The 23,512-nt window shown below is 44.2% G+C and overlaps 1 protein-coding gene across 1 annotated transcript in view; it reads right to left on the bottom strand.

Annotated features, from left to right (window-relative positions):
- TRPC4 (transient receptor potential cation channel subfamily C member 4) overlaps positions 1-23,512 on the bottom strand; it is a 413,435-nt gene that overhangs the window by 60,972 nt on the left and 328,951 nt on the right. The gene's annotated exons all lie outside the window — the stretch shown is intronic.

Here is a 23,512-nt window from a genome sequence, read left to right as displayed (position 1 = left end):
CCCATAGTTGAGGTCTACCTATGATGTAAATTACAGACGCCTCTCATCTTTTTAAGTGGTGGAACTTGCACTATTGCTGACTGACTAAATACTTTTTTGCCCCACTGTATATATCTATGGATATATATATATATATATATATATATATATATATATATATCTATAGATATATATATATATATATATACACTGACAAGACTGGTCAGTAATGTGCATTGAAACACGTGACCCTGGCTGCAGGACCCCACAGATGAGGATATTTGACTCTTTCCCATATATGGTATATATAGGAAAGAGACATATTGTATATCCTCATCTGTGGGGTCCTGCAGCCAGGGTCACTCACTCTATGAGTGCACATTACTGACCAGCCGCCATAAATCTCAGTGCCCTAGAAACTGCAGATACAGCACAGGAATCCTGCTGGGGCTTATCAGGAGAGCAGCAGAGTAGAGTAGAAGTGTGAGCTGTACTTACACTGCTGTGTCCTGCTCCTCTCCAGTCTCACTGGGAAAAGATGCTTCATCCTGTCTGCTCTGCAGCAGACATTGCATGCCCCCTCAGCGTGCACTGTGGGCGTGTCTTCCGTATACTGAGGCAGGCAGCTGTCAGGTACAGTGCTGGCCTGGAACTCAGCGTGTATCAGCATGAGGGGGGGGGGCGGGGGCTTTGGGGAATATGCTCCTCTCTCTTCAGCCACAGCCCGCGGTAGTGCAGGGAAAGATCATGTCTCCCTCGTCTCTACCGCAGGCTGTGCACGCTGATATAATTAAGTGTAGCATAGCTCCAGGTGGGCCCCTGTGAGCGGTGGGCCCGGGGCGACCGCACCCTCTGCCCCCCTGCTAGCTACGCTACTGGTCACAATCTTGCAGTGTAGCGTGCACGGGGAATGTTGCGTTATGGGTCAATGTACCAGCAGACTCATCTATCACTGGCTGGGCAATGGGCAGGATGAGGAGGAAACACAGATATAGGCCCAAAGAATAAAGTGGGCTAAATGCAGTTCAAAATTGGTAACAGGACTAACCAGGGGGCATTGTTTTGTTCAATGGAGGACAACTGGAATGAGAGGCTGACACAGAGAGTAGGCCCAAATCTGTAAGTAGTCTAAATGCAGTTCAAAATTGGCAAGAGTAGTAAACAGGCGGCACAGCTTTGTTCACTGTAGGAGAACAGCAAGGAGCGGCAGACACAGATAGAAGGCCCCAACCCAACTAGTAGGCCCACTGCAGTTTTAAAATTCCGATAGGCTGAAAACCAGATAATTGTAGGTCATTTTTTGTAAAGAGGACAGCTGTATTGAGTGGCGCAGCCAGACACTACAAGTAGGCCTTAAACCACAAAGTTGGCTCGACGCTGGTTTAAAAAAGGTTACATGGGCACACGTTCTGCATTGTTGTGCTCAGTGGAGGACAATTGGAAGGAGGGACCACAGAAAGACTTTGTAGGCGTAAAATTACAAAATAGGCTCTATGCAGCTTCGATTATGTGGCAACCTGGAGAACACCTTGGAGTGGAACACACCGTCTCTACGACCCAGACCCAACTTGTAGGCCTAATGTAGTGTTGTTTCAACAACTACTTAAGACGAGCATGAAGATTGAAGCAATGGAGAGGAAACCTGGAGAACACCTTGGAGTGGAAGACACCGTCTCTACAACCCAGACCCAACTTGTAGGCCGAATGCAGTGTTGTTTTCAACAACTACTAAACAAGAGCTTTAAGATTGAAGCAATGGAGAGGAAACCTGGAGAACACCTTGGAGCGGAAGACACCGTCTCTACACCCCATACCCAATTTGTAGGCCTAATGCAGTGTAGTTTTCAACAACTACTAAACGAGAGTCGGAAGACCCAAGCAATGGAGAGGAAACCTGGGGAACACCTTGGAGTGTAACACACCGTCTCTCTACACCCCATACCCAATTTGTAGGCCTAATGCAGTGTAGTTTTCAACAACTACTAAACGAGAGTAGGAAGATCGAAGCAATGGAGAGGAAACCTGGGGACCACCTTGGAGTGGAACACCGTCTCTACACCCCATACCCAATTTGTAGGCCTAATGCAGTGTAGTTTTCAACAACTACTAAACGAGAGTAGGAAGATCGAAGCAATGTGGACGAAACCTGGGGAACACCTTGGAGTGTAACACACCGTCTCTCTACACCCCATACCCAATTTGTAGGTCAAATGCAGTGTAGTTTTCAACAACTACTAAACGAGAGTAGGAAGATCGAAGCAATGTGGACGAAACCTGGGGAACACCTTGGAGTGTAACACACCGTCTCTCTACACCCCATACCCAATTTGTAGGCCTAATGCAGTGTAGTTTTCAACAACTACTAAACGAGAGTAGGAAGATCGAAGCAATGTGGACGAAACCTGGGGAACACCTTGTAGTGTAACACACCGTCTCAATACACCCCATACCCAATTTGTAGGCCTAATGCAGTGTAGTTTTCAACAACTACTAAACGAGAGTCGGAAGACCCAAGCAATGGAGAGGAAACCTGGGGAACACCTTGGAGTGTAACACACCGTCTCTCTACACCCCATACCTAATTTGTAGGCCTAATGCAGTATAGTTTTCAACAACTACTAAATGAGAGTAGGAAGATCGAAGCAATGTGGACGAAACTTGGGGAACACCTTGTAGTGTAACACACCGTCTCTCTACACCCCATACCCAATTTGTAGGCCTAATGCAGTGTAGTTTTCAACAACTCCTAAACGAGAGTAGGAAGATCGAAGCAATGTGGACGAAACCTGGGGAATACCTTGGAGTGTAACACACCGTCTGTCTACACCCCATACCCAATTTGTAGGCCTAATGTAGTGTAGTTTTCTACAACTACTAAACGAGAGTCGGAAGACCCAAGCAATGGAGAGGAAACCTGGGGAACACCTTGGAGTGTAACACACCGTCTCTCTACACCCCATACCCAATTTGTAGGCCTAATGCAGTGTAGTTTTCAACAACTACTAAACGAGAGTAGGAAGATCGAAGCAATGTGGACGAAACCTGGGGAACACCTTGGAGTGTAACACACCGTCTCTCTACACCCCATACCCAATTTGTATGCCTAATGCAGTGTAGTTTTCAACAACTACTAAACGAGAGTAGGAAGATCGAAGCAATGTGGACGAAACCTGGGGAACATCTTGGAGTGTAACACACCGTCTCTCTACACCCCATACCCAATTTGTAGGCCTAATGCAGTGTAGTTTTCAACAACTACTAAACGAGAGTAGGAAGACCCAAGCAATGGAGAGGAAACCTGGGGAACACCTTGGAGTGTAACACACCGTCTCTCTACACCCCATACCTAATTTGTAGGCCTAATGCAGTGTAGTTTTCAACAACTACTAAATGAGAGTAGGAAGATCGAAGCAATGTGGACGAAACTTGGGGAACACCTTGTAGTGTAACACACCATCTCTCTACACCCCATACCCAATTTGTAGGCCTAATGCAGTGTAGTTTTCAACAACTCCTAAACGAGAGTAGGAAGATCGAAGCAATGTGGACGAAACCTGGGGAATACCTTGGAGTGTAACACACCGTCTGTCTACACCCCATACCCAATTTGTAGGCCTAATGTAGTGTAGTTTTCTACAACTACTAAACGAGAGTCGGAAGACCCAAGCAATGGAGAGGAAACCTGGGGAACACCTTGGAGTGTAACACACACCGTCTCTCTACACCCCATACCCAATTTGTAGGCCTAATGCAGTGTAGTTTTCAACAACTACTAAACGAGAGTAGGAAGATCGAAGCAATGTGGACAAAACCTGGGGAACACCTTGGAGTGTAACACACGTCTCTCTACACCCCATACCCAATTTGTAGGCCTAATGCAGTGTAGTTGTCAACAAATAAAAAATGAGAGTCGGAAGATCGAAGCAATGGAGAGGAAACCTGGGGCACACCTTGCAGCGGCAGACACCGTTAGTAGGCCCTACCAAAGTAGTAGCCCCAATGCAGTTTTAAAATTCCTAGAGGCTGAAAACAAGACTATTGACGCTCTGCTTTTTTCAAAGAAGGACAGCTGTATTGAGTGGCGCAGACAGACACAGGTAGTAGGCCTTAAACCAAAAATGTGGCTCACTGCAGTTTAAAAAAGGTTACAGGGGTACACAGGCAGCATTGCTCTGGTCAGTGGAGGACAATTTCAATAGTGGACCGCAGACAGACTTTGTACGCCTACTATTAAAAAAAGGATGCTCTATGCAATTAAAAATAGGTTCCAGGGGTCCACGGGCAGCAGTGGTGTGGTCAGTGGATGAGTATTGGAAGGAGGGACCGCAGACAGGCGTAGTAGGCCTAACATAACAAAATTAGGTTGTAGGCACTTTAAAATTGGTTCCAGGGGTACACGTGCAGCAGTGGTGTGGTCAGCAGAGGACAATTTGAATTAAGGACTGCAGACAGACTTTGTAGGCTGTCCCCTGTGGACCATGCATCCAACACATTAACCCAGTGCGCAGTAATGGACACGTAACTTTTTGTGGACATGCCTACTGGTCCATGCGTCTCTTGTCAGGTGCACCTTTCTACTGTTTGATTGCCTGAGTGCTATGACAATGCAGACTTTTTCATGCCGGTGGATGGCTGGGATGGCGCTTCTCGCAAAGGAAATGTCGACTGGGTAGCTTTAACCGTGGTACAGCGTAGTTCATCTGGGCTTTCTAAATATAAAACAAAGAAAAAAAGGAGGCTCCATGCACTTTCAGCTGGGTTCCAGGGGTACACAGCCAGCATTGGTCTGGTCAGTGGAGAACTATTGGAAGGAGGGACCGCAGACAGGATTCGAAGGCCTAACATAAAAAATTAGTGCTGTAGGCACTTTAAAATTGGTTCCAGGGGAACACGGGCAGCAGTAGACAGGTCAGTGGAGGCCTAGTGGAAGGAGGGACCGCAGACAGGCTTCGAAGGCATAACATAATAAATTAGGGCTGTAGGCACTTTAACATTGGTTCCAGGGGTACACGGGCAGCAGTAGACTGGTCAGTGGAGGCCTAGTGGAAGGAGGGACCGCAGACAGGCTTCGAAGGCCTAACATAATAAATTAGGGCTGTAGGCACTTTAACATTGGTTCCAGGGGTACACGGCCAGCATTGGTCTGGTCAGTGGAGGCCTAGTGGAAGGAGGGACCGCAGACAGGCTTCGAAGGCCTAACATAATGAATTAGGGCTATAGGCACTTTAACTTTGGTTCCAGGGGAACACGGGCAACAGTAGACAGGTCAGTGGAGGCCTAGTGGAAGGAGGGACCGCAGACAGGCTTCGAAGGCCTAACATAATAAATTTGGGCTGTAGGCACTTTAACATTGGTTCCAGGGGAACACGGGCAGCAGTAGACAGGTCAGTGGAGGCCTAGTGGAAGGAGGGACCGCAGACAGGCTTCGAAGGCCTAACATAATAAATTTGGGCTGTAGGCACTTTAACATTGGTTACAGGGGAACACGGGCAGCAGTAGACAGGTCAGTGGAGGCCTAGTGGAAGGAGGGACCGCAGACAGGCTTCGAAGGCCTAGCATAATAAATTAGGGCTGTAGGCACTTTAACATTGGTTCCAAGGGTACACGGCCAGCATTGGTCTGGTCAGTGGAGGCCTAGTGGAAGGAGGGACCGCAGACAGGCTTCGAAGGCCTAACATAATAAATTAGGGCTGTATGCACTTTAACATTGGTTCCAGGGGTACACGGGCAGCAGTAGATTGGTCAGTGGAGGCCTAGTGGAAGGAGGGACCGCAGACAGGCTTCGAAGGCCTAACATAATGAATTAGGGCTGTAGGCACTTTAACATTAGTTCCAGGGGAACACGGGCAGCAGTAGACAGGTCAGTGGAGGCCTAGTGGAAGGAGGGACCGCAGACAGGCTTCGAAGGCCTAGCATAATAAATTAGGGCTGTAGGCACTTTAACATTGGTTCCAAGGGTACACGGCCAGCATTGGTCTGGTCAGTGGAGGCCTAGTGGAAGGAGGGACCGCAGACAGGCTTCGAAGGCCTAACATAATAAATTAGGGCTGTAGGCACTTTAACATTGGTTCCAGGGGTACACGGGCAGCAGTAGACTGGTCAGTGGAGGCCTAGTGGAAGGAGGGACCACAGACAGGCTTCGAAGGCCTAACATAATAAATTAGGGCTCTAGGCACTTTAACATTGGTTCCAGGGGTACACGGGCAGCAGTAGACTGGTCAGTGGAGGCCTAGTGGAAGGAGGGACCGCAGACAGGCTTCGAAGGCATAACATAATAAATTAGGGCTGTAGGCACTTTAACATTGGTTCCAGGGGTACACGGGCAGCAGTAGACAGGTCAGTGGAGGCCTAGTGGAAGGAGGGACCGCAGACAGGCTTCGAAGGCCTAACATAATAAAATTGGGCTGTAGGCACTTTGAATTCTCTTGCAGGGGTACACAGGCAGTGGGCACCATTGGTGCTGTCAGCGGCGGCCGATTGTAATGAGTGTCTGCCAGTTAGTAGTCCCAAAAAATCAATACATTTTAATGTCTCGCATTACAACAAAAAGAAAAACCAAAAGGGTGCAATCATTAGGTACAGGGTTGGGCTCCTCTGCGTAGTTTCAGACCTAGTAATTTGGCACAAAGTACTGTATTTACTTGGGTAAATATAGGACACTGCCCCTGACTATGTTAAGTACCATCATACATGTCAACACAATGGTATTGTCAGTGGCAGTAATTTACGGATGTCAGCGCATAGACTAAACATAGCTGTAACTGTGAGAGATAATTGTGCACGTGGTAGAGCAATGTTTGAGGTGGGGGTGGGTGAACTCTCTTGTGGCCGGCGGTACATGCCCAGGGCCCCTCATGTTACAACAGTGTGTCTGATGTTGGGTGCGCACCACCACCGCCAGAGACACTTTATTGTACTATGAGGGACCCAGTGGCAGTGCCGTAGACCAAAAGCGGGCACACCCACCTCTTCAGACAAACAGCACTCTCACGGGTGCTTGCGCCAAGTGGCGATACCACGGCCCCGTGTGGGGAGTTTGGCCATTTAGCGAGGTGTAAACATGTCGTATGCTGGACAATCAGCTGCTGCAAATTACGAGATTGGTAAAGTCATTCAGAGTAGTCCACAGGCAATACCTTTTCATAGGAAAGCTAGGTGTCGGCCGGGCAAGGTGGAGCAAAAGAATTCGAAATCCAGTTGTGGTTCATTTTAATGAAGGTTAGATCATCAACATTTTGGGTGGCCAGACGAGTCCTTTTTTCGGTTAATATTGAACCTGCAGCACTGAATACTCTTTCTGATAGGACACTAGCTGCCGGGCAAGCAAGCTCCTGCAATGCATATTCTGCCAATTCTGGCCAGGTGTCTAATTTGGATGCCCAGTAATCAAATGGGAATGACGGTTGAGGTAGAACATCGATAAGGGATGAAAAATAGTTAGTAACCATACTGGACAAATGTTGTCTCCTGTCACTTTCAATTGATGCAGCAGTACCTGTCCTGTCTGCGGTCATAGCAAAATCACTCCACAACCTGGTCAGAAAACCCCTCTGTCCAATGCCACTTCGGATTTCTGCACCTCTAACACTTCTGTTCTGCTGCCCCCTGCTGCTCGTGTGAGAACGATCACGGGCGCTGTGTGCTGGGAATGCCTGAAGCAAACGGTCAACAAGAGTTGATTGTTTGGTTGCTAATATTAGTTCCAAGTTGTCATGTGGCATAATATTTTGCAATTTGCCTTCATAGCGAAGATCAAGGAGGCAGGCCAACCAGTAATCGTCATCGTTCATCATTTTAGTAATGCGTGTGTCCCTTTTGAGGATAAGTAAGGCATAATCCGCCATGTGGGCCAAAGTTCCAGTTGTCAAATCTGCGGTTGTACTTGATTGAGGGGCAGTTTCAGGCAAATCTACGTCACTTGTGTCCCTCAAAAAAACAGAACCCGGCCTTGCCATGCCACCAATTTCCAGTGGCCCCGGAAAAGCTTCCTCATTAAAAATATACTCATCCCCATTATCCTCCTCGTCCTCCTCCTCTTCGCCCGCTACCTCGTCCTGTACACTGCCCTGACCAGACAATGGCTGACTGTCATCAAGGCTTTCCTCTTCCTCTGCTGCAGACGCCTGATTTTTTATGTGCGTCAAACTATGCATCAGCAGACGCATTAGGGGGATGCTCATGCTTATTATGGCGTTGTCTGCACTAACCAGCCGTGTGCATTCCTCAAAACACTGAAAGACTTGACACATGTCTTGTATCTTCGACCACTGCACACCTGACAACTCCATGTCTGCCATCCTACTGCCTGCCTGTGTATGTGTATCCTCCCACAAAAACATAACAGCCCGCCTCTGTTCGCACAGTCTCTGAAGCATGTGCAGTGTTGAGTTCCACCTTGTTGCAACGTCTATGATTAGGCGATGCTGGGGAAGGTTCAAAGACCGCTGATAGGTCTGCGTACGGCTGGAGTGTACGGGCGAACGGCGGATATGTGAGCAAAGTCCGCGCACTTTGAGGAGCAGGTCGGATAACCCCGGATAAGTTTTCAGGAAGCACTGCACCACCAGGTTTAAGGTGTGAGCCAGGCAAGGAATGTGTTTCAGTTGGGAAAGGGAGATGGCAGCCATGAAATTCCTTCCGTTATCACTCACTACCTTGCCTGCCTCAAGATCTACTTTGCCCAGCCACGACTGCGTTTCTTTCTGCAAGAACTCGGACAGAACTTCCGCAGTGTGTCTGTTGTCGCCCAAACACTTCATAGCCAATACAGCCTGTTGACGCTTGCCAGTAGCTGCCCCATAATGGGACAACTGGTGTGCAACAGTGGCAGTTGCGGATGGAGTGGTTGGGCGACTGCGATCTGTGGACGAGCTCTCGCTTCTGCAGGAGGACGAGGAGGAGGAGGGGGTGCGAACGCCTACAGCCAACTGTTTCCTAGACCGTGGGCTAGGCAGAACTGTCCCGAAATTGATGTCCCCTGTGGACCCTGCATCCACCACATTCACCCAGTGTGCCGTGATGGACACGTAACGTCCCTGGCCATGCCTACTGGTCCATGCATCTGTTGTCAGGTGCACCTTTGTACTCACAGATTGCTTGAGTGCATGGACGATGCGCTCTTTAACATGCTGGTGGAGGGCTGGGATGGCTTTTCTCGAAAAGAAGTGTCGACTGGGTAGCTCGTAGCGTGGTACAGCGTAGTCCATCAGGGCTTTGAAAGCTTCACTTTCAACTAACCGGTAGGGCATCATCTCTAACGAGATTAGTCTAGCTATGTGGGCGTTCAAACCCTGTGTATGCGGATGCGAGGATAAGTACTTCCTTTTTCTAACCAGAGTCTCATGTAGGGTGAGCTGGACTGGAGAGCTGGAGATCGTGGAACTAGCGGGTGTGCCGGTGGACATGTCAGACTGAGAGACGGTTGGAGACGGTATTGTTTCCGCCTGTGCCCTAGATGCAGTGTTTCCTACTGCGAAACTGGTGATTCCCTGACCCTGACTGCTTTGGCCTGGCAAAGAAACCTGCACAGATACTGCAGGTGGTGCGGAAAATGGTGGCCTTACAGTGACAGCAGGGATGTAGCGTTGGTGACTAGCTTCATTGCCGAGGGTGCTACAACCTTAAGGGACGTTTGGTAGTTAGTCCAGGCTTGCAAATGCATGGTGGTTAAATGTCTATGCATGCAACTTGTATTGAGACTTTTCAGATTCTGACCTCTGCTTAAGGTAGTTGAACATTTTTGACAGATGACTTTCTGCGGATCAATTGGATGTTGTTTAAAAAAATGCCAGACTGCACTCTTTCGAGCCTCGGATCCCTTTTCAGGCATTGCAGACTGAGCTTTAACCGGATGGCCACGCTGTCCTCCAACAGTTTTTGGCTTTGCCACGCGTTTTGTCCCATCTACGGACCCGGCAGATGGAACCTGTTGCGATGTTGATGCCTGCTGCAGCCCCTCGTCCTCCGCTTCAGAACTACTGCCGCCTGCACCCTGTTCCCCCAATGGCTGCCAATCGGGGTCAACAACTGGGTCATCTATAACCTCCTCTTCTAGCTCGTGCGCAACTTCGTCCGTGTCACCGTGTAAGTCGGCGGTAGAGCGTTCGTGACGGGGCAACATAGTCTCATCAGGGTCTGATTCTGGATCAGTACCCTGCGAGGGCAATGTTGTGGTCTGAGTCAAAGGACCAGCATAGTAGTCTGGCTGTGGCTGTGCATCTGTGTACTCCATGTCAGATTCAACTTGTAATGGGCATGGCCTGTTAACTGCTTCACTTTCTAAGCCAGGGACGGTATGTGTAAAGAGCTCCATGGAGTAACCCGTTGTGTCGCCTGCTGCATCCTTCTCTGCTGTTGTTTTTGCTGAAGAGGACAAGGAAGCGACTTGTCCCTGACCGTGAACATCCACTAACGACGCGCTGCTTTTACATTTACCAGTTTCAAAGAGGAGGCAAAAGAGCTAGAGGCTGAGTCAGCAAGGTAAGCCAAAACTTGCTCTTGCTGCTCCGGCTTTAAAAGCGGTTTTCCTACTCCCAGAAAAGGGAGCGTTCGAGGCCTTCTGTAGCCAGACGACGAACCTGGCTCCACAGCTCCAGACTTAGGTGCAATATTTTTTTCCCACGACCACCTGATGCTCCACTGCCACTACCATCATTACCAGCTGACAATGAACGCCCACGGCCACAACCTCTTCCACCAGACTTCCTCATTGTTTTAAAAACGTAATCAAAGTAACGGTATTTGTTGCTGTCAAACAACTTACACGGTGAGCTATAACTTCAGTATGATTTAGATATCCCTTTACAGGTGGGTGAGACCGCAAGGAAAATCAGGCACAATGTTACACACTCTGTTTTCGGTGGCACCAAATGAGAGAGATGCCACACACGCAGGACTGTCACTCAAGCAGAAATGTCAATATTGATCTCCCACTTTTTTTTTTTTTTCAGGGAGACTTTAGAAACAAAATTTAAAAAAAATGATTTTTTCAGGAAGAATTTAGAAACCAAATAAAAAAAAATGATTTTTTCAGGGAGAATTTAGAAACCCAATAAAAAAAAAAATAGGCTTTCTATGGCCCACTATTTGAGAGAGAGAGATGGCACACCCTGGAGTCAAGACTGGCACACAAGCAGAAAGGGCAATATTAATCTCCCACTGATTTTTTTTTATTTTTTCAGGGAGACTTTAGAAACAAAATTTTAAAAAAATGATTTTTTCAGGAAGAATTTAGAAACCAAATAAAAAAAAATGATTTTTCAGGGAGAATTTAGAAACCCAATAAAAAAAAATAGGCTTTCTATGGCCCACTATTTCAGAGAGAGAGATGGCACACCCAGGAGTCAGGAGTGGCACACAAGCAGAAAGGGCAATATTAATCTCCCACTAATTTTTTTTTTATTTTTTCAGGGAGAATTTAGAAACCCAATAAAAAGAAAAATAGGCTTTCTATGGCCCACTATTTGAGAGAGAGATGGCACACCCAGGAGTCAGGAGTGGCACACAAGCAGAAAGGGCAATATTAATCTCCCACTGATTTTTTTTTATTTTTTCAGGGAGACTTTAGAAACAAAATTTTAAAAAAATGATTTTTTCAGGAAGAATTTAGAAACCAAATAAAAAAAAATGATTTTTCAGGGAGAATTTAGAAACCCAATAAAAAAAAATAGGCTTTCTATGGCCCACTATTTCAGAGAGAGAGATGGCACACCCAGGAGTCAGGAGTGGCACACAAGCAGAAAGGGCAATATTAATCTCCCACTAATTTTTTTTTTATTTTTTCAGGGAGAATTTAGAAACCCAATAAAAAGAAAAATAGGCTTTCTATGGCCCACTATTTGAGAGAGAGATGGCACACCCAGGAGTCAGGAGTGGCACACAAGCAGAAAGGGCAATATTAATCTCCCACTGATTTTTTTTTATTTTTTCAGGGAGAATTTAGAAACCCAATAAAAAAAAAATAGGCTTTCTATGGCCCACTATTTGAGAGAGAGATGGCACACTCAGGACTGGCACACAAGCCCAAAGGCCAATATTCATCTCCCACTGTCTTTTTTTTTTCAGGGAGAATTTATAAACCCCACAAAAAAAAAACAGGAAAATAAAAAGGCTTTCTATGGGCCACTATGTGAGAGAGATGGCACACACAGGGATGGCACTCTAGCAGAAATGCCAATCTTAATCTCCCACAAAAAAAAAAAAACAGGGACTGTCCTACAATTACTGTCTCCCTGCAGTAATCTCAGCCACGTATGGCAGGCAGCAATAAGGAGTGGACTGATGCACAAATTAAATCAAAAGTGTGGACAAACAAACAAGATAGCTGTGCAGAAATTGAAGGAACAACAGGATTTGTGCTTTGAAAAAAGCAGTTGGATTGCACAGCGGCGTACACACAGCAATGCAGCTATCAGGGAGCCTTATAAGGCAGCCTAATAAGCTACAGCGCTGAGGAAAAAAAAAAGTAGCTTCCACTGTCCCTGCAAACAAAAGGTGGTGTTGGACAGTGGAAATCGCTACAGCACAAGCGGTTTGGTGGTTAATGGACCCTGCCTAATGCTATCCCTGCTTCTGACGAAGCGGCAGCAACCTCTCCTTAGGCTCAGATCAGCAGCAGTAAGATGGCGGTCGGCGGGAATGCCTCTTTATAGCCCCTGTGACGCCGCAGACAGCAAGCCAATCACTGCAATGCCCTTCTCTAAGATGGTGGGGACCAGGACCTATGTCATCACGCTGCCCACACTCTGCGTCCACCTTCATTGGCTGAGAAATGGCGCTTTTCATGTCATTGAAATGTGACTTTAGTTTTTTAGGCATAGCCACAACTCATACAGACACAGAGGTAGAGCAAAATTAGTTTCTTATTCCCGGCCACAACTCGTACATAGTGACACAGTATAATTATTTTTTTAGCACCAGCCTCAACTCTTACAGAGACAGCTGTATAGTATAATTACTTATAGACACAGCGGTAGAGTATAATAATTTTTTAGGCATGGCCACGACTTGTACAGACACAGCGGTAAAGTATAATTATTTTTAAAGCCTAGCCACAACTCATACAGGCACATCGGTAGAGTAAAATAATTTTTTAGGCCCACTACTCGTACAGACACAGCTGCAGAGTTTGCAGAGGCTTTTTGGCACAATACTTCCACAGGCAGGGGTGCAGAGCACAAACAGAGGGTTTTTGGCACAGTACTCTCACAGTATGTATATATAGAGCAATACTACAAATAATCTCCCACTACCGTTTGTTCCACAATAGGATCAGGAAAAATAGCAACAGTTCGGTTTATAAACATAACTTTTACTAGTCAGTTCCTAAAAACAGGTTCAACATCTCTGTAATATTATTTGAAACAGTGATATCAACACACAATAAAATTAACATATAGCAGATAGTTCAACCCTCTGTTTGGGAACAAAATTTATTTTTGTCACACCATATGAAAAGTGGGACATCATTATTGTGCGGGGGCACAAAGGAAGGCATTTCCGTCTATACATTTCCTGATGAGACTATATGGTTCTAGTTTTTTCTTGGGTTTATGGTTTGCACGCATATAATAGTTTGTCAATAAAATAGTGCTTAGCTATTGTGTATCAAAAATAACATTCACTTGTCATCGCTTAGTTTTTGTGACACATTTAACTAAAAATACTTGCAGTATGTAAAATGTGAAGGTTAAATGTGACACTGCTGAAGTATTATTTTTCTGGTGCTGTAATCCAAATCTTTAAATTGTCAGAGATAAATTGAGTTCATGACTTTGCAATGATGATATAAAATCCAGCAATTGACACCAAAAATCAACTGTGGAGACCTTCGTCTAAAGAGGGGAATGAAAACTTTTGGAGTGTTTATTAAAAATGTTCCTCATATTTGATGCATTGATTTAACACATATAGATATATATTTTTTCCATTCCTTTAAAGCACCACTCCAGCTTTTGTTTGTTTGTTTTTCTGTAGTTTTTTTTTCAGCACTGGAGTTGTGCTTCTAATGTAAGGTTCCCGTCCCCGGTCTTACGCACACCCTCCAGCGTCTCAATCTTTTATCTGCACCACTCCGGTCCCACGACACCATCTTGTGACCTTAACCCAGAAGTTAGATCAAAAGCTCTCAATGAAAGTATATGAGAGCCAGAAGGAGATTACACTGGAGGGATCTGGCAGGTCACAAACTGCTGGAGTCTGACAGGAGCGGCAGTGTTTAAAGGTGAAGATGGCGGCAGGTGAGTATAAGATTAGAAACACCACTCCAGTGGTAAAATAAAAAAAAAAAACTGTTGGATTGGTGCTTTAAGTAACTGGGATTTTTCCTCCTTTCTTATATTTTTTTCCCCTTAAAATGACCAAATTCAGATTACTTTTAAATTGCATGACTGGGATAAGTCTTAAAGTGCATTTGTCATATCAGGTGACTGTTCGAAATAAGTAGCCATGTGGATCTTCACATGAAAAATAATACTGTATCTTGCTGTTATATGACTTGCAGTGGTATAAAATGGCAGCAGACCATGTGACTATCATGTGAGCTGGCATGTGGGGGAGACCGGTGCTAGTATCAATGTACCTTTACATTTTTAATAGAAAACATATTTGTCCCGCCAAAGTCTCACTGCATCCAAATTAGTTTAGCAGATGTGCCCCCACTTACCACTCTGAATGCTTCTGCCTAGGCCTCTCATGTTGATGCTAAAGAGAGATGCTAAACTGCTGTGGACAGGACACCAGACAGATACCACGAGAAGTTGTGCTCCCTGCTGGAAAACCAGGCATGGTGGTGGTTGGACTCTTAGGGTATGTGCACACGTAGAATGGACCTCTGCGGATTTTTCCGCAGCGGATTTTAGAAATCCGCAGGTAAAAGGCACTGCTTTTTACCTGTGGATTTACCGCGGTTTTACACCTGCGGATTCCTATTATGGAACAGGTGTAAACCGCTGCGGAATCCGCTCAAAGAATTGACATGCTGCGGAATGTAAACTGCTGCGTTTCCGAGGGTTTTTTCCCACAACATGGGCACAGCGTTTTCTGTTTCCCATAGGTTTACATTATACTGTAAACTCATGTGAAACTGCTGTGGACCCGCAGCTGCAGATCCGCTGCGGATCCGCAGCAAAATCCGCAACGTGTGCACATAGCCTCACTCTAAAGAGTTTGGCTGAGTGAGTGTCTAGCAGTGAGTGACTGTGCCAGGCAGCAAATGTTCTCTGCCTGTCATTTTCGTAAGGGGATTGTGATGCCTGGCTCACTGTCTACACAGCTCATCCACTCTTTCCTTGGCATTGTGTTCCTGAAATGCACAGGATGGAAAATGAGGAGCATATCTAGAAAATGCACTGCAGCCTCCTGGATTTGTCCATGGCAGTGCATGTGTGGGAGGGGTCAAGTAGAGGTGTATGGCCAGCATTAAGGTGATCTTCTATTACAGCGGATCATAAAAATAGATTTTGTTTTCATATTTTTAATGTATTTAGTGTGGAGAATATATCTGCAGAATGATTTAGCTCACTTTGCAATATTAAAAAAGTCAGAGAGTGATCTCAGACGCGCGCTCGGAGCTCGGACCACATGGCGCTCAAATGAGCATTCCGTCGGCCTTGTGTGCCAGTATGCTTTCTTAGCTTTTGGATTAATTTGCCCAATAGATGATTGCGTTTTGAGCAGCATTTTAAAAATTATTCCTTAGTATTATGACCCTTTGTAATCACCTCACACTGATCAGACATCCAATAGGATGATTTACTGGAACGTTGTGTTGGAGCAGAAATGCAAAATTGCAAAGAATCACTCAACTCACTCATTTCGTCATTTGCTCCGAAACAACTTCACTGAGGTGCAAAGATTGTGAGCATAGCTATGCTTTTGGTAATAATTATCTTTATCGAGGGGTTTATACCAATTCTTAATGAAATGACTATTGGACTGCAAGCAGGGATGTACGTGCACATGTGGGACAAGGCTCGTTTAAGTGGCTTCGAGCGGCGTTTGTCTGACTCCATTGGAGACTACAGATCTCATCGATAAGGGTATGTGCACACGTCCGGATTTTTAGCGTTTTTTTTGCGGAATTTCCCGATAAAAACGCTATAAAATCGCTAAAAAACGCAAACATTATGCATCCTATCATTTAGAATGCATTCCGCATTTTTTGTGCATATGTTTGCGTTTTTTTCCGCAAAAAAAAACGCATTCCGCAAAAAAAACGAGCATGTTTATTATTTTTGCGGATTTTTTGCGGATTACCCATCAAATTGGAGTGTCCGGAAAAAAACGCAAAAAATCCGCAAAAAACACGCCAAAAACTCGCAAATTCCGCGCAAAATCCGCGCAAAAAAAGCACGCGGATTTCTGGCAGAAATCTCCGGATTTTGTCAGGAAAAAATCCTGACGTGTGCACATACTCTAAAAGAGAGAGCAGCTCTGCAGGAATTTTATGAGCACAAGGAAGAATTACTATTTTCCTGGAATGGCTGATTGATTGATTGTATGTAAACATATCTCTGTGTAATCAGTACGAAAAACATTAAAAAAACGCATTTTTCTAGAAACCACTTTCTTTTCAAATCAGTGGCTACGATATCTTCAGAGCCAATTGCTGGGCTGGTACACACATTTTCATCATATAAGTACGTTCCTGTACCAGAATAAGGTTGAAATATTATTTTTGTAATTTTGACAGGCCTCCAATTGTGACAAAATTCGATACTCAATTTTTAGCATTATGCCATTTATTTTAATTTTCATGCCTTTTTAAAATTTCTGCTACTGGAGATAGTGACAGTTATAGAAATTAAGAATCTCTGTTTTTTTTTGTTTCAGACAAGTACAACAGCCGGGATTGTGGCCACCGTTCACAACCATTTTGTTTTCCTTGCCCACTTCATTGCATTTTTACCGTACTTATTTATAGTCTTTTCATGATATAAAAATGTGTCAGCATTAGTGATGAGCGAATATACTCATTACTCGAGAGCATGCCCGGACAACTGTTAATCTATGGGGCAGCTCACACGACCATATTTTTTCTCAGGCGTATCCAACGTGCGTGTAAAATCACAGCATGCTGCGATTTCACGCGTATATCTTCAGAGACTCGCCAATGCAAGTATATGGGTGCGAGAAAAACTCGGACACCACATGGACCATCAGTGTGACTTGAGACAAATACGCACACATTGTCTCTGCAACTATTATTCTACATTTCAGGACCATCTACAATGTCCTACGCTACAGAATGGTAGTGCATCCGGAAAAAATGGACAGTCTGCATGCCCATCCTTTTTTTCTCATACCAACTGACTTGCATTGGCAAGTCTCGTCCGATATACGCGGCCACTCGCCGCGTGTTTCAATTTTTTTCTCAGTCCGATCCAAGCTCAGAAAAAAAAATCACAGATGAACACATAATCATTGAATAATATTTGTCAGAGTACAATCAGATTTTTTTTTTCATCCGATTGCACTCGTCTGATTTATACGCAGATGAATATGAGCCCTAATCCTTGCTTCATCCTTAACTCCTACTCGGTGCTATTTTAAGGCTTACAGACAGATGAATACATGTTCTTCTATCTAACCAGTTTTTAAGTGAACACATTAAGTGTTATACACAATTATAAGCAGTAATTAAGAATAACATGCACCTCTGCAACTAAATATAGAAGCGTTTTTTGCTTATCACTTCTTACTTTGAGAAACTTTCTCCTTAGACTTTGTAAAAGCCAACAATGCTTTCTGCTGAATCCCTCTTTCCTTTCGCCAGCATGGAATTATGTTTGTTAAAGTAACTGCAATCTATTGTACACGTTTTTCTTGCAAAATACACCGTGCAGACAAAGAAATTCTGCAATGTACTGAAATCACCAAAAGACTTTGTTAATGGTTCACATGGTTTGTCTGAACTGTATTTTTTTTTAAAAGTCAGATCTTGAAAAAAAAAAATTGTGAAGTAAATATGATGCAGCATGAGTCAAACGCCAAACTATAGACAAATAATGATCAAAATCAGAACGAAAAAAAATCTTGGGAATGTGTGAATTAAGCCTAAAATAGTAAATAAAAAAACTGGGAGGAAAGGGAGCTACAGAAATGTCTTTTTCCTTTTTGTCTGACTAAGGGGCACATTCATATGACAGCTTTTTTTTTTAAGTACAAGAAAAATCGACCAAGTTTCATCAGTGATTTCGGTGAGAATTTCATCAAAGTTTTATCAGAGTTTGTTCCAAGTTTGGTACGAGTTTCATGAGTTTTTCCTCGTACGTAGAAAAAAAAAAGTTTCTCCACCTTCTCCTGTCCAACAGTCCATGAAGATCGGACGGCACTCACATGGTCTCTGAGTGCTGTTCAATTTTTTTCACGGACCATAGACTTGCATTACTGATTTTGATCAGACACTCAGATCAATATCGGCATGTCTCCACGATTTTGCGCAGATTCTTCTGTCTGCGGAAAATCACAAACATGAACAGCCTCATTCATTATTATAAAATAGGGGAATGAGCTCTGATACCATGAAAAGAGAAGGGGCCATCAGATGAAGTAGATCTGACTGAATAAGAGAAATTAGCAAAGTCCTTTCTTTCCGCAAAAAAATCCATTCCCCCAACTAGACAGAGCGAGAGAGAGAAAATGTGCAATTTAGAAATGAGCGAATCTCACAAAACTGATTAGAAAAAAAACAGTCTGAATCGAAAGTGCTCAGATTAACGTGAAAAGACATTTGTAATGCAGTGAGGTCTTAATGAAAAGGAGTTAAAAATTAGAAAACAAATATGTCCTAGGTCTTAACCTGATTGCCTATGCTGCCTCAAATCCCTGGAGAGCTGCACAGGTCTTCTGTTCTTCCAGCACTGAGCTTAGTGATTGGCCTTCTGTGGTCACATGAGTTCTAATTTATTAAGTCAATGACTTGTAATGCCTTCTTCTTGCTCTCATGAGGTCATCCACTGGCCATAGAACTGGCAGAGCAAAGGAAGGGGGGCTGAGGCATTGATTAAGGCATGTGAAGGCCAAGGACAAGGACATGTGAGTGTAATGTTTTGTCCTTTAACAAAAAGTACCAAAACTTACATTTTTTAACAGAATTATGTCGAGCATGAAAACTTCGGAAACTTGTTGTTTTTTGGGGGGGCATGCGCAGTTGCGCTGCCCTTCGAACTTACAGTGCAGGCGCCGGGGACGCTACTGAAGGAAGAGGAGGCAGCGCCCGGCGCACAGAGGCCCTAAGTGATGGCTGGGAGGCGTCTGGATTAGGGGGGAAAGACCTGCCCCCCTGCCGATTTGATGGTACGAGGGTCAAATTTAAAAAACGATTCTTTCAGCAGTGCCAGGGACCTGAACTAAAAGAGCCACCTTGTCAGAATGCAGCATTACTGCTGCACAAGGTGGCTCTTTTAGTTACAAACGCCTGGGGGGGGGAGGGGGTTACAGGTTCCCTTTTACAGAGTTCTTGTGAATGGAAAGAGTTTAGAGTTCCTCATATTGGCTGTGATGCTTATTGGAACCTCACCCTTTCATTGTATAAACCTATGGTCTGGCTTCCCTCCATGTGAGCAATAGAATCTTCATTCTGTCCCTGGCATCATTGAAGAAAGTATTCTGGAGAGTCGCTCTAGTAGTCTTGAGATTGTTGCATGTGGTTTGTTGTGATTACCTCTACCTTCCCCTTCTTGTATTCTTTTTGATTTTCTGCCTCATTACTGTGTACTCATTTTTCCTTTGTATTTTATCCTGTATGTCTGTTGTTTTTTCATTCCTGTCTGTCCAGCTGTTGTTACCCTTTTACTACTGCCACTTTCCACTTTTTAGGAGTGTAAGAAGGAGAACCAGGCCACGGTTACCTGTCCTATGCCGGGTCCTGAATTGTCTGGGCTGTCTCTTTTGTTTTCCGGGGGAAAGAGTAAGAGACCGGACAGACCTTTGCGCTTGGAAATAGGGTGTGTGGTTAAGTGGCAAGAGCCATGACGCGCACGGAAGCAGTCAGTCTTGGCAGGAACAGGCAGCGCACAGCACAGAGAGAGAAGCGCTCCAACCCTTGAGCATCAAGGCTGCGCTGGCCCACGTTTGTGTATTCCTGCCGTGACCAGTGGGAATTGCAGAGAGAGAAGTGTAGCGCGCCCAGTAACTGACAGAGAGCAAGGTGCCATGCGCTTCATGACCCCGAGTACAGCGCCCATGCCGCGAAGAGAGAACCGGCTACTGGACAGACATTTGTGGCCCACCTTTACACCAGACGCCTTCCTGCCTACAGAGGGCCTTGATCGTGCTGCTGCCTTGTTTGCTCTGGCTGCCTATGTTCATGGACATGGGGCTCAGCGGAAGGTACTGGAGACTGATCGCTGCTGCCAGAAGATGGACCAACATTACCAGCTCAATCTCCTTTGACCAACACCGTGCCAGCCATTGAAGGTGTTCCTAACCCCCAAATTGTTCCTGCCTTCTGAAGAACTTCTGATACGATAAGTGCATCACCGAACTACTGTCACATTGTTTATTTACCCTGCATATTTTCCACAATTGGACTGCTATTGCCCTGTTTAACCCTTAATCTTTTTGCAAGGCAGAGCTAGGGTTATCAAATTTAACAGTTTTAATTTTAACATGGGTTTACCATGTTAAAATTAAAACTGTTTAATTTGATAACCCTAGCTCTGCCTTCTGTCTGTCACTGCATCCTGCAACCTGCATACAGGAGCACAGAAAGGTATGAGACCCAGGCATCTCCAACTTCAGGGGTAACCCTGAGGTTGGGGATAGATTACGGAAAGTATAGATTAAGAGAAACTTTAGGGTGCCTCCTCTCTGACTTTCCTACATTCACAGAGTGACACACTGGCTGAGCTCAATAGCTCTGTGGACAAGCATACTACAGGAGATTTTTCTGACAACACTGTGCAGGAGGCAGAGTGTGTGCTAGCTGAGAGCTCAGAGGTAGACATGAGCACATCGATATGTGGAGGATTGAGCTTGTGTCTAATTTCCTGAAATTACAGGTTTTGAAGAAATTGAGATTCCATTCTCTGTTTGAAAAACAAGACAATTTGTTTGGTAAAATTTGGTGAAACCGTTAAAATCAATTTTTAAAATAAAAATCCTCTTCTCAGGAGGAAGACATCTGAACTCACTACCCTGCTCAAGAGCCATAACACTACTAAGATGGTGACCCCTTCAATTACAGAAAATGTATTCCAAGTACATAGAGAGGAAAATAGACTTAGGGAAATGCAGGGGTTGTATGTGTACTGTGCTGCAGGGTAAGTCACTTACACGATATTGTTTCCATGGTGAACAAAATTATATATGAAAAAATGAAGTTTAATTACTCTTTAAATTTATCTCCTCAGATTAGTCATAGCCTGTATTATTTAGGAAATGTAATGAAAAAACAGCTAAAGCAAGGAAATAGATACAAAATGCTCATTCAATTTCTGGCTGTATTGTAACCTGTATATTCTATCATCATAAAAAAAAGTTCAACTTATGATAAAAAATATGAAGTGGGTTTTCTGAAATCAGAACAAAGTAAATATATTAAAAAAAAATTGCAGCAGAATTATTATTTACCTGATAAATTCCCTGCTGCAACCACTCCAATGGTGCCCAGAGACATTTGTTGATTATCCTGCGGCGGTCTATCCACATAAACACTGCTGAGGATAGTGATTGGCTGCAGTGGTCACATGAGCATATAGTATATCGCCATTGCAGTAAAATGAACAAAGATCAGTGAGGAACACCAGAGGATCTGCCAAAGTGTAATATAAAAAATCTTGCATGAATAATGTGAAAAAGTGACAAAAAATTACTATTATCATAGCAACATTTGAAGGATCTAAATCACCAACCAATGAAAGTCAATGTTCACGCATGATCTGAATCATGATGGTGGTGCGGTGATAACATGAAAATGAGGGAGCAATGGACTGGAAGAACAATACTGCTGTGGAAAACAAAGCAGACATTGGGCGTCTACAACTTGGCACTGGTAACTTGCTAAAGATATCAATCACTAATCTCTTATTCCCATATTTTCAATGTGCAAATGAGCCGTTTATGTAACAATTCTGGTAAGTCTATTTTGGGTATGTCTTAAAATTTTGGCAAGAACATGTTGTTTCAATGCCAACAGATGGCGTGCTATATTAATGATGCCACATGGCAGTAGAAACATGTAATGCTATTCGATTCATGAGAGAAATGTATGCATACATATCAGCTGTTGAAATATCATTGGCAATAACAAAACAAATATCTAGAGCTTTAAAGGGGTTTTCCGCAAATTAAAGTAATTTTGTCTAATAGTCGGAAATGTAAAAAAAAAACAAAGTAACCATAACTACCCTGTTAAATTTCCTACTGCTCTATTAATCCCCACTGGCGCCCTTGTGCTATCTATCCATGTGACTGCTGCAGCCAATAAACAAAGTTAGGCGGGGATATCTGGAGCCTTAGTGCTGGAGAGGCGGGGTATTATACGAATCAGCTATGTTTGTATATTAGCTTTTATACCTATATATATTATAGAAATCATAGACAACTCCATAACACCTTGATGTTCCATAACCCAGGGAAACACCGACGGAAGTCTCATGTTTGTAGCACCAAAGTGACTGCTAATGCTTCGAAGGCCGGGATCACACACAATGAGATACGGCTGAGTCTCGCAGGTTAAAAACAAAATCTGGCACCGACACTCCAGAGCGGAGCGGCAGCCGCATAGCAATACATGGAGCTGCACGCTCCGCTCCGGAGTGCCGGTGCCAGAGCTTGGCTTTAGCCTGCGAGACTCGGCCGTATCTCGCTGTAGTGTGACTCCGGCCTTATTGGAATACTGTGCTGCTTCCATCAATTATAGTCTGCTAAATGGCAACTAATCAATGGCGTCTTCAGTTTTTGGTGCATTAAATTACTGTCCCATCTGGGATATTTTGACATATCAATTGTATATTCCATAAATGTCCGCGCGACAATTTTCAGAGTTCCCGAAGAAATGAATGGAGAAAGCCCCGTATATGTACATCCACGTCTCCAATTTCTGACATTGTCTGGCAGGACCCCATACTCAATATTGATGTGGTTCTCGCTAAATAACACTTAATAGAGTAGTTGCTCACTTTATATTTTGCAGCTAACAAAATATAGGAAGTGTATATTCACACGTTGCATTTTTGCATTTTTTTTTCCTGCACCAAAAACCAGAGCGGTGGCAGGAAAGTACAATCTGCACATTTTTGTTGTGTTTCTAGGTGCGTTTTTGGCAGCCTGTTTCACTCACTCATGTGAATGTTGAAGTGCTGAAAAAAAATACTGAAAGAATTGACAAGCTGCATCCTGACAAAAATGGAACAGGGCTCAAAATATGCAAACAAAAAAAATGAGCGAGCATGAAATGTCATAAAACTCATTGATTAGGCTAGTGCTGTAAAACACCGCATATTTTATTTTACATATTTCAACAAATATATTGTGCAAAAAATGTCGCATGTGAATATACCCTAAAATGCAGTATATTTTACCTTTAGAA

Source organism: Ranitomeya imitator, chromosome 3 (genome assembly GCF_032444005.1).
Source record: "Ranitomeya imitator isolate aRanImi1 chromosome 3, aRanImi1.pri, whole genome shotgun sequence".
NCBI lineage: Eukaryota > Metazoa > Chordata > Amphibia > Anura > Dendrobatidae > Ranitomeya > Ranitomeya imitator.
The sequence above is the reverse complement of the archived record's forward strand: the minus strand, read 5'-3'. Positions and strand labels throughout refer to the sequence as shown.